The following is a 15,024-nucleotide window of genomic DNA, read 5'->3' as shown; positions in this document are numbered from 1 at the left end:
GATATTATATACAATGCATGCTGGACTCATGGAATCATGTTCTAAACCTTTCGGAGCGATGTAAGGTTGTTTCACCTTCGATTAACATTATGTGCATCCATACCATAAATATGAACCTCAATAGGATTTAAGGATCATACATACTTGCTTAGAATAACTTTATAAGGAAAGAACAACATGGGCAGCCTTAGTTTCTAGGAGTAGATCCGTTATGAAATAGCGTATTCATTTCACTTTAAATTATGCCAAAAGAAAGAAGGAAATGCCTTAACATACCTTTAAAATCTTCTATTCAATAGTCAAGCAAGCTCAATATGATCTTCTTACGTCTACAATGAGTAAACCGGTTTCGTCGTCATCATATAAGCGTTGTAACTCTTATATCTGGAAACCAATATTCTACAAGAAAACGGACAACACCTCCTCTGTTTGTACTACATCCGATATGTTACCAAAAGTCACCAAATAGCCTAGACAACAACAATATAATTTACAATAAGCTCTCCAATTAGTTCAACAACCATTTTGAGCGGCAAGCTCAATTTACGATTAACAAAATATGGTTTGAATCCAATTCCTTTTCCTTGAATCTGTCTACCACATATATAACATCATACTTATTCTTACCATATCATTTTCAACCCAAAACATCATAAGCATAATCTTCAAATATAGTCCACATGCCTAGCATCTTAACCTTTAATGTCAATATCTTTTTTTCATGTTATCTTCTTCAATCCACAGAATTAGCACATACATAAGCGTAACAACAACAACCACAACAAAATAAAACTATTTATAACAATTTTCAGCCACAATAAACCATATATATAGCCTAAACATAGCCCACAAAAAAAAGATAACGACTCCTTAAGCCATGTCAATTACTATCTTGCAGATTTTCACTCAAACAACTCAACCAACAGATGATTGACCTTAAGCACAACCAATTTGATAGGTATATCACCCCATAATTCCAAGTATATTTGGATAAAAGCTCAGCTGCATTTGACCTAATTTTCAGCACATTTATGAATGTAACTTGTGATGACATTTGCCAACTTTTGTTTCACAACTCACTTGACTTCAAAACCTAACACACATTTACCATACGAATAAAATAACTCATAACATAACCTCCTTATCATGTTAATAACCATAGTCTCACCCTAACCTACGTGTTATAGCATTCCAAACTTGTCGACTTTCGACGAAACTTATTTTCTTCAATTGGTTTAGCTTCTAGGCTTTCCAACCCTCTTGGTACTCGTTATTCATGATCTTAAATATTTGTAATCTCCAAGGTAACATGATTAACTTACTTTATATGCTTCCAAATATAATCTTATTTATGAGTTTATATCAATTGACTTACGACGTACTCTCACGCACGAAAACATGGGGTGTAACAATTAGGCCTAGTGTGTTACCTTGGGGTTAACCGGTTCTATTTTTGAAGAAGTATGGTACTATAAGAATGTGCATTGATTATAGGCAGTTGAAAAAAGTCACAATCAAGAACAAGCATCCTTTGTCGCGCATTGATGATCTATTTGACCAGCTTCAGGGAGCAAGGGTGATCTCCAAGATTGATTTGAGGTCTGGGTATCACCAGTTAAAAATTTGGGACTCAAATATTCTAAAGACAGCATTCAGGACCCGTTATGGTCATTATGAGTTCCTTGTGATGTCTTTTGGACTGACCAACTCTCTAACATCGTTCATGCATTTGATGAACAGTGTATTTCAGCCTTATCTCGACTCGTTTGTCATAGTATTCATTGATGATATCCTGGTGTACTCTCGTAGCCAGGAGGAGCATGCCCATAACTTGAGGCACGTGGTGCCCAGTGAGGGGATTCAAGTGGATCCGAATAAGATAGAGGCAGTTCAGAGTTGGCCCAGACCGTCCTCAGCTACAGAGATTTGGAGATCTCTTGGGTTGGCTGGTTATTACCATGGCTTTGTGCAGGGTTTCTCATCTATTGAATCGCCCTTGACCAAATTGATTTAAAAGGGTGTTCCTTCTAGGTGATCGGATGTGTGTGAGGAGAGCTTTCAGAAGCTCAAGACTGCCTTTGTCACACCCCTTTCTTTTACAACCCTTCTCTTAACTCTCTTAAATAAATAAAAGGATTTAGTAAAGCTTGAAAGAGGGGTTTTCAATTAAAAAGTGACAAAATTGTGTTCAAAAGGAAATAACTCAGAGTCGCCACCTGTCATTGGTTTTGGTGTGCCAGGTCACCGCTTTTAAAATGAATTTCCTTTTAAAACACTTTAAACTCCAAAACTAAGTCTGCACCAGAGTTCAGGTAAGGGGGTTTATTTGACTCGGGGAGAAGCTGTTAGGTACTTCCCAAGTCCCGTAACTAGTACGGTTGCACACTTGATCTAGTCGGCTTTTAGAATATTCGAATTGAGATAAAATAAACACAGAAAAATAAACACACAAAAGGCTCGAGGTCGTCCCCACCTAATAAAAGAAAAATAAAAATAAAAATAAAATACTGCAAGCTCTATTTTTGGCCTCCATATACAAGTACTACGGGGCATTTCCCGGAACAAAATATATACAAATCCTTCGGGGCGTTCCCCGAATAAATTTAACTAAGGGAACGACCTCTCGCCTCAAAACTAACAACAATCCTAAAGTTTACCTACCCAAGTGTGGTCGGCCTAAACATGCTATTAGCGAATTCATGGTCCTGTTTTTTTATCTTTCATTCATTTAAAATTCATCCTCTGCAATACGTAGGTGTATCAAACATTTGTCCAATAAACCAAACAAAAGCATCTAAACAGATAAATGTTATGCACATTTAAAGGAGAATGACAATTAAGGAAAGCTATGACAAATCTACTAAGAATAGTGAATGAAACTAACGAAAAAGTATTAAAGTTTCCTATGATCCCCAATCCTATTAGCCTCCCAACGTGCCAGATCCTTTCCTCTTCAATTTCAAAAGGCAGTATTACTATGAGAATATTTCTTAATCAAGAAAAGACAAGCACTCCCCATCAGGAAACATGGGATGAATAGACACGATACATCATATCCAAATCTTAAGTTCCATGAAGAGCACTTAACTAAACAACTTGAATATGGTTAACAAACACAAACAGTTGAATCAAAACTAGATCAAAATAGAAAACAATGAGCCAACGATTCTCATTCTCAAGTGAAGTAATACCAAACAAAGTATCAAAACAAAATAGCAGAGCAATTAGGAAAACAATATTAATTAAAGCACAATTTAAAGAATTGTAGAAACAGTAGATTAAAGGAAAGAGATGACGTTCGCAAGCCAATTTTGTTCAATATTCATGAGACCTCCAGCAAATTTATAGCAAATAATACATTCCAAATGTCAATGCAATTGTGAACTTCATTGAAATCAGACTGGGAAAATGATGGGTCACGACCAGAACATAAACTCGCAACCTCGGACGGAAACCCACTGACTCGATCGACTAGACGGACAGAATATTGTACAATGTAATCCTGCCCCTGTTTCTATCCGTCTGTTTCCCCTTTGTGTATTAGAGGAGAAGAAAATTAGTTCCTATTTTTTGCTCCTGTTCCCTCCTCTATGGGTGTGTGCTCGATTTGGACTAAAATGGGGAATGATGCGGCTGTTCTATTGGAGGAATTTGCGGCATCGATGGAGGTGAAGAAGGAGGTCTGGTCGCTGGTGGTTTGGAGAAGGGCTGACAATGGTTTAGTGTGGAGAGGAGGGTTGGTCACTATTTTTGGGACGAAAAAGAAGTGGCGATCTGAGGGGTGTTGTTTTGGGCGACAACTCTGATTAGGTTTTTGGGGGAATATGGACCATTGGATGAAAAGGGAGTGAATGACTAGGATTAAATTAAAAAGAGCTGATGGGTTAAATGATCTTGTGCTTCATATTTGGGACACTTGCAAGAATTTAATTTGGGCTAAAGATTCTATAAAATTGGGCTAAGAAAAGGCTGAAAATTTAATTTACTTCTAAATATACTTATAAGAAGATATAAAATAACTCTTAATTGATTTTAGTAAACTATTATATTTAAAATAAAATTTAAAATTAAAGTTGAAACTATTTTTTGGTATTTTTAAAGATTATATTAAAATAAAATAGGTTCAAAGTAACATATCCTTCTAAAAATATCTAATACATGAATTAAATAAAGAAATATGGAACTATTTTTGTATTTTTTAATTTTGTGATAAAAATAATTTAAAAGAGTCAAAATTAGTTGAAATAACTATATTAGACCTAAATTAAGGATTTAAATGCTAAAATATGTAAAATCTTGGGGAAGGTCAAAAATCACATGTCTACAGCTGCCCCTCTTTGATTGAAAATACGAAGTATTTTCAGACAAAGAACGACTAGACAGGTTTTTTGACTCGACCCTTATTTAGAGAGACCAAAAACTAAAAGAAATGAAGAGAATGTGACCAAACCCTGGTATCTGAGATGCCTACATATCCTTGGCTATAAAGGAATCAGGTCACGTGTAGTTCAGAAGTAGGAACCGTGATGGAGTGTACCGAGGTGGAGAGCCGATTGAGGTGCCGTCGAGGTTCCGGTCCGCGGTTCCTGCCGTTACATCGAAAATAAAAGAAAAAATTACAACAGAAGTAAAAGAAGAATACAATATCCTATCTACTTCTTGTCTTGAATCTTCCTTGAATCTCTACTTGATCTTCAATAAGAAACTGAAAAATGGACCATGTTCTTCAGGCAGGCTCCTGATGCTTCTTAAATTTGCGAATTGAAGTAACTCTGAAATGAATTCCCTTATTCTCCAGGTGGGCGCGTGCCGATGAAAGTAACTTGAAATGAATTCCCTCGTTCTCCAGGTGGGTGCCTGATTGCCAAAACTTGAACAGTATTCCCTCGTTATCCAGGTGGGCGTCTGATTACCAAAACTTGAATTGTATTACCTCGTTATCCAGGTGGGCGCCTGATTACCAAAACTTGAATCGTATTCCCTCGTTATCCAGTTGGGCGCCTGATTACCAAAACTTGAATTGTATTCCCTCGTTATCTAGGTGGGCGCCTGATTACCAACAACTTGAATTGTATTCCCTCGCTATCCAGGTGGGCGCCTGATTACCAAAACTTGAATCGTATTCCCTCGTTATCCAAGTGGGCGCCTGATTACAAAAACTTGAATTTTATTCCCTCGTTATCCAGGTGGACGACTGATTACCAAAACCTTGAATTGTATTCCTTCGTTATCCAGATAGGTGCCTGATTACCAAAAACTTGAATCGTATTCCCTCGTTATCCAGGTGGGCAGCTGATTACCAAAACTTGAATCGTATTCCCTTGTTATCCAGGTGGGCGCCTGATTATCCAGGTGGGCACCTGATTACCAAAACTTGAATTCTATTCCCTCGTTATCCAGGTGGGTGCCTGATTACCAAAACTTGAATTCTATTCCCTCGTTATCCAGGTGGGTGCCTGATTGCCAAAAACTTGAATTGTATTCCCTCATTATCCATGTGGGCGCCTGATTGCCAAAACTTGAGCTGTATTCTCTCGTTATCCAGGTGGGCGCCTGATTGCCAAAACTTGAAACTGTATTCCCTTGTTATCCAGGTGGGCGCCTGATTGCTAAAATTTGAACTGTATTCCCTCGTTATCCAAGTGGGCGCCTGATTGCAAAAACTTGATATGTATTCCCTTGTTATCCAGGTGGGCGTCTGATTGCTAAAACTTGAAATGTATTCCCTTGTTATCCCGGTGGGTGCCTGATTGCCAAAACTTGAAATGTATTCCCTTGTTATTCAGGTGCGCGCCTGATTACCAAAACTTGAATCGTATTCCCTCGTTATCCAAGTGGGCGCCTGATTACCAAAACTTGAATTTTATTCCCTCGTTATCCAAGTGGGCGCCTGATTACCAAAAACTTGAATTGTATTCCCTCGTTATCCAGGTGGGCGCCTGATTACCAAAAACTTGAATCGTATTCCCTCGTTATCCAGGTGGGCGGCTGATTACCAAAACTTGAATCGTATTCCCTCGTTATCCAGGTGGGCGCCTGATTACCAAAACTTGAATTGTATTCCCTCGTTATCCAGGCGGGCACCTGATTACCAAAAATTTGAATTATTTTCCCTCGTTATCCAGGTGGGCGCCTGATTACCAAAACTTGAATTCTATTCCCTCGTTATCCAGGTGGGTGCCTGATTACCAAAACTTGAATTCTATTCCCTCGTTATCCATGTGGGCGCCTGATTACCAAAAACTTGAATTGTATTCCCTCATTATCCATGTGGGCGCCTGATTGCCAAAACTTGAGCTGTATTTCCTCGTTATCCAGGTGGGCGCCTGATTGCCAAAATTTGAAACTGTATTCCCTCATTATCCAGGTGGACGCCTGATTGCTAAAAGTTGAACTGTATTCCCTCGTTATCCAAGTGAGAATTTGAAATCTAAAACTTAAATTGCACTCCCTTGTTCTTCAGGCGGGCTCCTGATTGCTAACTTGAAATGTATTCCAAAAATATCCATGTGGGTGCCTGATTGCCAAAACTTGAAATGTATTCCCTTGTTATCCAGGTGGGCGCCTGATTGCCAAAACTTGAAATGTATTCCCTTGTTATCCAGGTGGGCGCCTGATTGCCAAAACTTAAAATGTATTCCCTTGTTATCCAGGTGGGCGCCTGATTGCCAAAACTTGAAATGTATTCCCTTGTTATCCAGGTGGGCGCCTGATATTGCAACAAAATAGACAAAACAAAAGAAATTTTTCTGCCCTAGTTTGGGATCTGGGCATATTTGTGAGTGTTAGTTGGATCATGTTACCTATAGAGCTCTAATAATTTAAAAGTTAAATCCCATTTTCCGGGAGAGCCCTGAAAACTTCGAATTAAATCTCATCTTAAGAGTGATAACTTTAAAGCTAAATTATATTTTCTAAAGGGAGAACTTACGTTAAAACTTAAAACTAAATCTCATTATCCAGGAGGGTCCTGAAAATTTTAAATTAAATCCCATTATCCAGGAGGGTCATGAAAATTTAAAATTAAATCCCATTATCCAGGAGGGTCATAAAAATTTAAAATTAAATCCCATTATCTGGGAGGGTCCTGAAAACTTTTAAATTAAATTCCATTATCGAGGAGGGTCCTGAAAGCTTCCGAATTTAATCTCATTATCTAGGAGGGTCCTGAAAACCTTTAAATTAAATCCCATTATCCAGGAGGGTCCTGAAAACTTTTAAAATTAAATTCCATTATCCAGGAGGGTCCTGAGAACTTTTAAAATTAAATCCCATTATCCAGGAGGGTCCTGAAATTTTTTAAATTAAATCCCATTATCCAGGAAGGCCCTGAAAAATTTAAAAACTAAATCCCATTATCCAAGGGGATCCTGAAAACTTTTAAATTAAATCCCATTATCCAGGAGGGTCGTGAAAATTTAAAATTAAATCCTATTATCCAGGAGGGTCCTGAAAATTTAAAATTAAATCCCATTATCCGGGAGGATCCTGAAAACTTTTAAATTAAATCCCATTATCCAGGAGGGTCCTGAAAGCTTTCGAATTAAATCTCATTATCTAGGAGGGTCCTGAAAACCTTTAAATTAAATCCCATTATCCAGGAGGGTCCTGAATGGGTCCTGAAAATTTAAAATTAAATCCCATTATCCAGGAGGGTCCTGAAAAATTTAAAAACTAAATCCCATTATCCAGGAGGGTCCTGAAAATTTAAAATTAAATCTCATTATCCAGGAGGGTTTTGAGAACTTTTAAAATTAAATCCCATTATCCAGGAGGGTCTTGAGAACTTTTAAAATTAAATCCCATTATCCATGAGGGTCTTGAAAGCTTTTGAATTAAATCTCATTATACAGGAGGGTCCTGAAAGCTTTCGAATTAAATCTCATTATCCAGGAGGGTCCTGAAAACTTTTAAAATTAAACCCCATTATCCAGGAGGGTCCTGAAAATTTAAAATTAAATTCCATTATCCAGGAGGGTCCTGAAAAATTTAAAAACTAAATCCCATTATCTAGGAGGGTCCTGAAAATTTAAAATTAAATCCCACTATCCAGGAAGGTCCTGAGAACTTTTAAAATTAAATCCCATTATCTAGGAAGGTCCTAAAAGCTTTTGAATTAAATCCCATTATCTAGGAGGGTCCTGAAAACTTTTAAATTAAATTCCATTATCCAGGAGGATCCTGAAAACTTTTAAATTAAATCCCATTATCCAGGAGGGTCCTGAAAAATTTAATAACTAAATCCCATTATCAAGGAGGGTCCTGAAAACTTGAAACTAAATCCCATTATCCAGGAGGGTCCCAAAAGCCGATAATGAACTTACCTGAGCCATGCACTCTTCTTGGAGGATTCCGAACAGAAATTCTTGCCCCTGAACCATGCCTTTTTGGGAGGTCCTTGTGCATTAACAAATTTTCTTGCCCCCGTTTTAGACGAATAAAATTTGTTAGTTTGAAAACGTGGTGGTTAGTTTGTGGCATCATTGCTGAGTGTCTGCTTCTACCACTGCCAAGATAATTTTGATTTCAACCTGGATAACCTCGACTGTTATCGATTGCCCATTTTCTTTCAACCCTTATAACAGAAAACACCTCTGCTCCATTCGTTCCCTATATCCTCTATCTGTTGCATTTTGCTCATGGATTGACGTTCACCGAACCCTTGCATTTTTCACATGAATCCCAAAGCATGTTGATTGTTACCAACTCAATGCGCATACGACTTTTCCCTGACTCATTCCACTTTGATGTGCTAGCCAAATTCGTTTTGTGCAATTGGAAAGCTGGTAGCAAATTTTGAAGTCAATTCTCACTTGTTTTGACCAAACAGACTCAAGAAGGGGCTCAAACAAAACAAGAGGAACAAAATAAGGGACAAGGGAAAGAGATGATACCTAACAAGAAAATTACGAAGTAGAAACTTATCAGATGTGGATACCAACTCTAATGACCATGACATGCACCTTTGGATTAAGTGGCCTAATCTCTCAAGCAAGTCTAATATTCAACTCTTGTTATACCTCTTCGCTGTGAAACTGGGCTTCAACGCTTCAATTGTCCCATTTGATCCGCAATCCTCAGTCGACTTGTAGTGCCCTAAAGGTTTTCACCATCAAGCCTCTCTCATTTTGCTCTTTTCTCAACTCACCATCGCCTTACGGTGCCCCTGAGGGTTTTCACCGATAAGACTCTCTCATTTTATCATTTTCTCTCATTGTGCTGAGAACAATGGTATTACCCATGATGCAGGAAGATCATACTTTCGCCACACACTTGATTTGACATCCTCAAAGATTGGTCGGAAGGTCTTTCTTTGGACCGTAATATAGGCTTTTGGACAGGTTGGAAAGAAAGGGTGGCATGAAGGCTCAAAATAATTTAAGATGAAAGGGTTCAAAATTACAACTTTTGGAATCAGGCATTTTGGCAAAATTAAAACTTCTGCCCCAGTTTCTTGGAGTTTGGAATTTTTATTTCTTGGGATTTCTAAGAAAAACAGCCCCACTCTTGACTTCGAGGGATTATGCAATACTTTATTTTGCGTGACCGAGCCTTAAGGCTGCCTACGTATTTTGTAGTGACAAGAATCAGGTCGAACGCAGTTAAAAAACAAAGTTGTTTTTTTTTCTTTTTCTCTTTTCCCTTTTTTTTTCTCTGTCCTTTTTTTTCTTTCCTTTTCTTTTTCTAGTCCCTACTCTATTTCTGATTCCAAAAGAGGGGTATAAAACAAAAAAAAATTGGGGCTCAAAATGGGTAGCAAAGGATAAAAGTGTTTGGGTAGCAGAATAAAATGCCTTCGTCATACTAAACTCAAAAATTCCAAGTACAAACATGCAATTGAAGATAAGCAAATAAATCACACATAGTAACTATTGATGGCATCAATACAAACAAAGAGTGTCAATGGGTAATACCTTTGTCCCAATGAATGACCCTTGCCAGTTCGAAGCAGATTAACTCAACCTTAACTTGATGTAGAAGAATGCATTTCAGCACTGTCTGATCTACCTCAAACTGCTTAAGAGACATTCTCTAGTTGTATGCTCTCATCAACCTCTTGCTTTTCTAGACCAACTGCCTCAGTTTCACTCAATTTAAGTTTCAGGTCATCTCAAAATGCATGAATCACTACTTATTTCCTCAAATGCCTCTTTTATCGCGTTCAAAACTATGTCATTGCTTCATGATTAAACAAACTTTCAAGACCAGGCTGAGAATTATGTATGCATGTCATGTCACTAAAGTCGGCATGAAAAGGAACTATAAAAGGAAAAGCGACCTAAACAAAAACTGACAGAAAATAGGAGATTGCATTATACAGATGGTAAATAGGGTTTGAAAAAAACAAGCAAAATAGACATGGGTTACTATCCTGGAACAATCCTAGATAACACTAGACGAGTTACTACAATAAAACGAACTAGGCAAAAAGAAGAAGAGTTTGAACCACAAGACAATGTCTGGATTACAACCCTGAAATAACCCGGATAAACAGAAATGACAATAAAATAAACCACCAAAATTCCTCCCTAGCTAGCCAAGAAAGGAGTGTCTTTCCAATTACCAAGCTCGATATCTTAGCCACTGGGTTGCACATCAAAAATACTAGGACCTTCACCAATCTCAATATCATTAACTTCAGTCAGCAAGTTCCCAAGAGGATTCTCATACTCCTTGTCACCATGCATCTTCCCCACAAAGTGTGCATCATCACATGCAGGTAAAGGATTCTGTGCAATGTTCTGGGTGTCACTGTCTTGGACCACAATAATCCCTTCTTGAATCATTCTTTCTATATCTCTTTTCAAAGCACGACAATCTTCAATGTTATGCCCTTGGACATTATATTGGTACATGCACCGTACAGTAGGATCAAAACCTTTTGCATATGGGTCCGGAGTATAGTCGATGAGCGGCTCAATCAGGCTAGACTGTTTTAACTTTTCAAACAAGCTTGTGTAGGATTCTCCTATTGGAGTGAAAGACATTTCTCTTTGCTGCTGCCTTCTCATTTTGTACTCCGGTCTTGGTTGGAACGTCTTTTGGGTAGGGGTTGATATGCTTGTAGAGGCGGGTAAGACATTTATGGAGGCGGTGCAAGTCGTTGCGGGTTTTGTGAGTATGGAGCATATGGCAGTGCATTGTGGATACAGTATTGGGGAGGTGAGGTATGACTTAAGGGATTTTGTGAAGGGAAGTAGCATTGGTGAGGATTATTTGGAGTATGAGGATATTCATGGGGTCGGTATTGAGGCTGAAGGCGTTTAGCAGGAATGCTCACTGGATTCTGTCATTGGCGAGGCTCAGCAACATCTTTTCTACCAATCGGAGCACTGATCCGAGCAACTTGTTCGTTCCATCTGAACCAAAACTCCTTAAAACTTTCCTTGGGTCTCTTTCCTTGGGCGTCGTGGACTTTGAACACAGTCTCGCTAGAGGATCGAGGAAGAGTAGCTGGTGGGGGACCTACAAAAATAGAAGCAGATGCCGGAGCATGGTATGAGGTTGTTTTGGCTGGTGGAGCATGGAACATTTGGAAGGACGTGCCAGGGTAATTGTGGTAAGGGGTAAAGCCCGGTGCATGTCGAGGGGAAAGATCAACAGTAGTGGGAACCTGGGCTTGTGATAGTGGTGGGATAGTTGCAGGGTTTTCAGTGTAGTTAGTGGGGAATAAAGGTGGAGGATGCCCTCTAATCCAAGACGGATACATTTCTGCCATCTGCTGTTTCAACCTTTGGACCTCCTCTTTCAATTCAGATTCCGACCCTACAATCTCCCTCGAGGGGTTGACAACCCCGGTATCCAAGTCTTTGCTAGCCATGACTTCCTTGCTTTTTGACCTTGTGTTGTATGAGCGAATCGCCAAAGTGCCACAAACTAACCACCCTCTGTTATGATAACAATGAAAGTAACAAAGATGAGCAAAACAAAGCCAACATGTTAGCGTTAGAGCATTTAACAGATAGAAGTATCACATTGCGTGCAATACCCCCTAGTCACAGTTAACGATTCTAGAATGGCTTCGAGGGTACGAAGGTCATATGACATCATCCCAATTTTACTCTTCTTGGTCCTTGCTTCTCTTTCCTTTCTAGCACTACTGGGCCTGCTCATTTTCCTTCCTTTTTTTTCTTTTTAATTACCACTCTTTTCTTTCCTCTCATTTCTCATATGCACAATTTCATCTTTTTTTTTCCTCTTTTTTTTTTCTTTTTTTAAAAAAAAAAATGATTCGATTGAACCCTATGTAGGTTGCCTACGTATCATGTCCCTCATGAATCAAATCAAGCATAGTTCTGAAAAAAGTAATGGACAAAATAAACTAAAAATAGAAATATTTTTGGATTTTTCGTTTATAACTTTTTTTGGTTTTTCAAATACAAAACAGATAGTACGATAATGAAAGACTGGACAATCTTAACTAGACTGACAGACTCGATACTACTGTACAAGACTAATAATTAAAAGACAACATAAAATAGACTAAAAAAAAAGTTTCCTCAAGCAGCTCGTGCATGCAATGGTCTTGACTAGAATGGTCCTGTAGTATTTGTCATGCTCAAACTCTAGCAAATTGATACATACCTGAATGGAAAAAATAAGATCAAATAGAGTTAGTAACTCAAGACACATGTGACACCACGACACCTTCTATTGGACACATGCAAGGCATGATTAAGACTATTTTTTTTTGCAAAATGACCTACGTGGCCAAGGGTGGCTATTAGTGCAAACTCAACAAAGGTGACCTCAAAGACATAGAAATACCTCACTAAGGCTTATATGGATTCAACTCCCAATAATCATGGCCCAAAATCAATTTGCAGAAATGACCCATTTTGCAAAATGGCCGATATAGCCAAAAGTGGCCAAAGATACAAACTCAAAAAGGATGGACCTTAAAGTAATATGACACCTAATTGTGGACTCAAGATCCTAAGACACGGGTTATTGAATCACTTTTGCGAAAATGACCTCATTTTGCAAGAATGACCAATGTGGCCAAAAGTGGCTAAACATGCAAGATATGGCTAAAACCCCGTAAAGCCAAGCACCTAAGACTTTCTAGGAAGACCGAACCCTATATGGGTTGCCTACGTATCACGTCCCGAAAGACGAGAATCAGGTTCGCGTAGTTCGGAAATCAGACATGGGAGAAAGCTTTTTAAAAAATGCACCTAATTTGGAAAAACTATTTTTTTGTCTTTTTTGAAAAATGATGGAAAATGTAAAATATTTTTGAATTTTTTTTCTCTTTTTTTTTGATTTTTGGAAATGATGAAAAATGTAAATCTTTTTGGATTTTCTTTTTCTCCTTTTTTTTGGAAATAATGGAAAAGTGTAAAATCTTTTGGATTTTCTATTTTCAATTTTTTTTTTGGAAAATAATGGAAAAGTGTAAAATTTTTTTTAGATTTTATTTTCATTTTTGGAAAATAATGGGAAAGTGTAAAATCACCTACTTCATTTTATATTTCACCCTCAAATATCCTTGGTCCGTCAAATGACCCTTTTACCCCTAAAGAGATGCAACATGTTGCACATAGGGATGATTACATCTCTTTTTGGGCCATGAGCCCATTTTGACATAATTCGGGTAGGCCTTCTACAATGGGACACGGTGCCTGGGACCGAACCCAACTAAGTTTGAATGATATGATGCACATAAGTATGACCCAAAGGCTGACCTACGGTTGGGGTTCACTAGACAAGGGAATTCGGGGGAGTGTATGGTCGATGGTGGCTGCTCAAGCTTTCCACCCACTCCATATGTCCGACGCCCCCCTCCTAAATTAAGGGTAACTCAACAAAGAGTTTGTGCACGCAACGCGTACTTCGAGACTTGTTGCGGAAAGAAGACACATGGTTATGCAAATGATGACAGTTTATAAAGCAGTAACACATTAAGAATAAACTGTAAACAAATAAGCAACTTGCAAATAAAACGAAATAAACAAAATAAAATCAAATAAAGCAAACAAAACACATAAAAACCTCAACCGAATATCCTAAAAACCAACAAGATCAAGTACTAGCTCGAACCTGCAACATCCCCAGCAGAGTCGACAAAGATGTCACACCCCTTTTTTTACAACCCTTCTCTTAACCCTCTTAAATAAATAAAAGGATTTAGTAAAGCTTTAAAAAGGGTTTTTCAATTAAAAAGTGACAAAATTGTGTTCAAAAGGAAATAACTCAGAGTCGCCACCTGACATTGGTTTCGGTGTGCCAGGTCACCGCTTTTAAAATGATTTTCCTTTTAAAACACTTTAGACTCCAAAACTAAGTCCGCACCAGAGTTCGGGTAAGGGGGTTAATTTGACTCGGGGAGAAGGTGTTAGACACTTCCCAAGTTCCGTAACTAGTATGGTTGCACACTTGATCTAGTCGGCTTTTAGAATATTTGAATTGAGGTAAAATAAATACAGAAAAATAAACACACAAAAGGCTCGAGGTCGTCCCCACCTAATAAAAGAAAAATAAAAATAAAAATAAAATACTGCAAGCTCTATTTTTGGCCTCCATATACAAGTACTACAGGGCATTCCCCGGAAAAAAATATATACAAATCCTTCAGGGCGTTCCCCGAATAAATTTAACTAAGGGAACGACCTCTCGCCTCAAAACTAACAACAATCCTAAAGTTTGCCTACCCAAGTGTGGTCGGCCTAAACATGCTACTAGCGCATTCAATTAAAAAAGAGCTGATGGGTTAAAGGATCTTGGGCTTCATATTTGGGACTCTTGCAAGAATTTAATTTGGGCTAAAAATTCTATAAAATTAGGCTAAGAAAAGGCTGAAAAATTAATTTACTTCTAAATATACTTATAAGAAGATATATAATAACTCTTAATTGATTTTAGTAAACTATTATATTTAAAAAAAATTAAAATTAAAGTTGAAACTATTTTTTGGAATTTTAAAGATTATATTAAAATAAAATAGGTTCAAAGTAACATATCCTTCTAAAAATATCTAATACATGAATTAAATAAAGAAATATGGAACTATTTTTGTATTTT

The sequence above is a fragment of the Nicotiana tabacum genome, chromosome 20 (genome assembly GCF_000715075.1).
Source record: "Nicotiana tabacum cultivar K326 chromosome 20, ASM71507v2, whole genome shotgun sequence".
Lineage (NCBI taxonomy): Eukaryota > Viridiplantae > Streptophyta > Magnoliopsida > Solanales > Solanaceae > Nicotiana > Nicotiana tabacum.
This window is presented reverse-complemented; position numbering follows the sequence as displayed.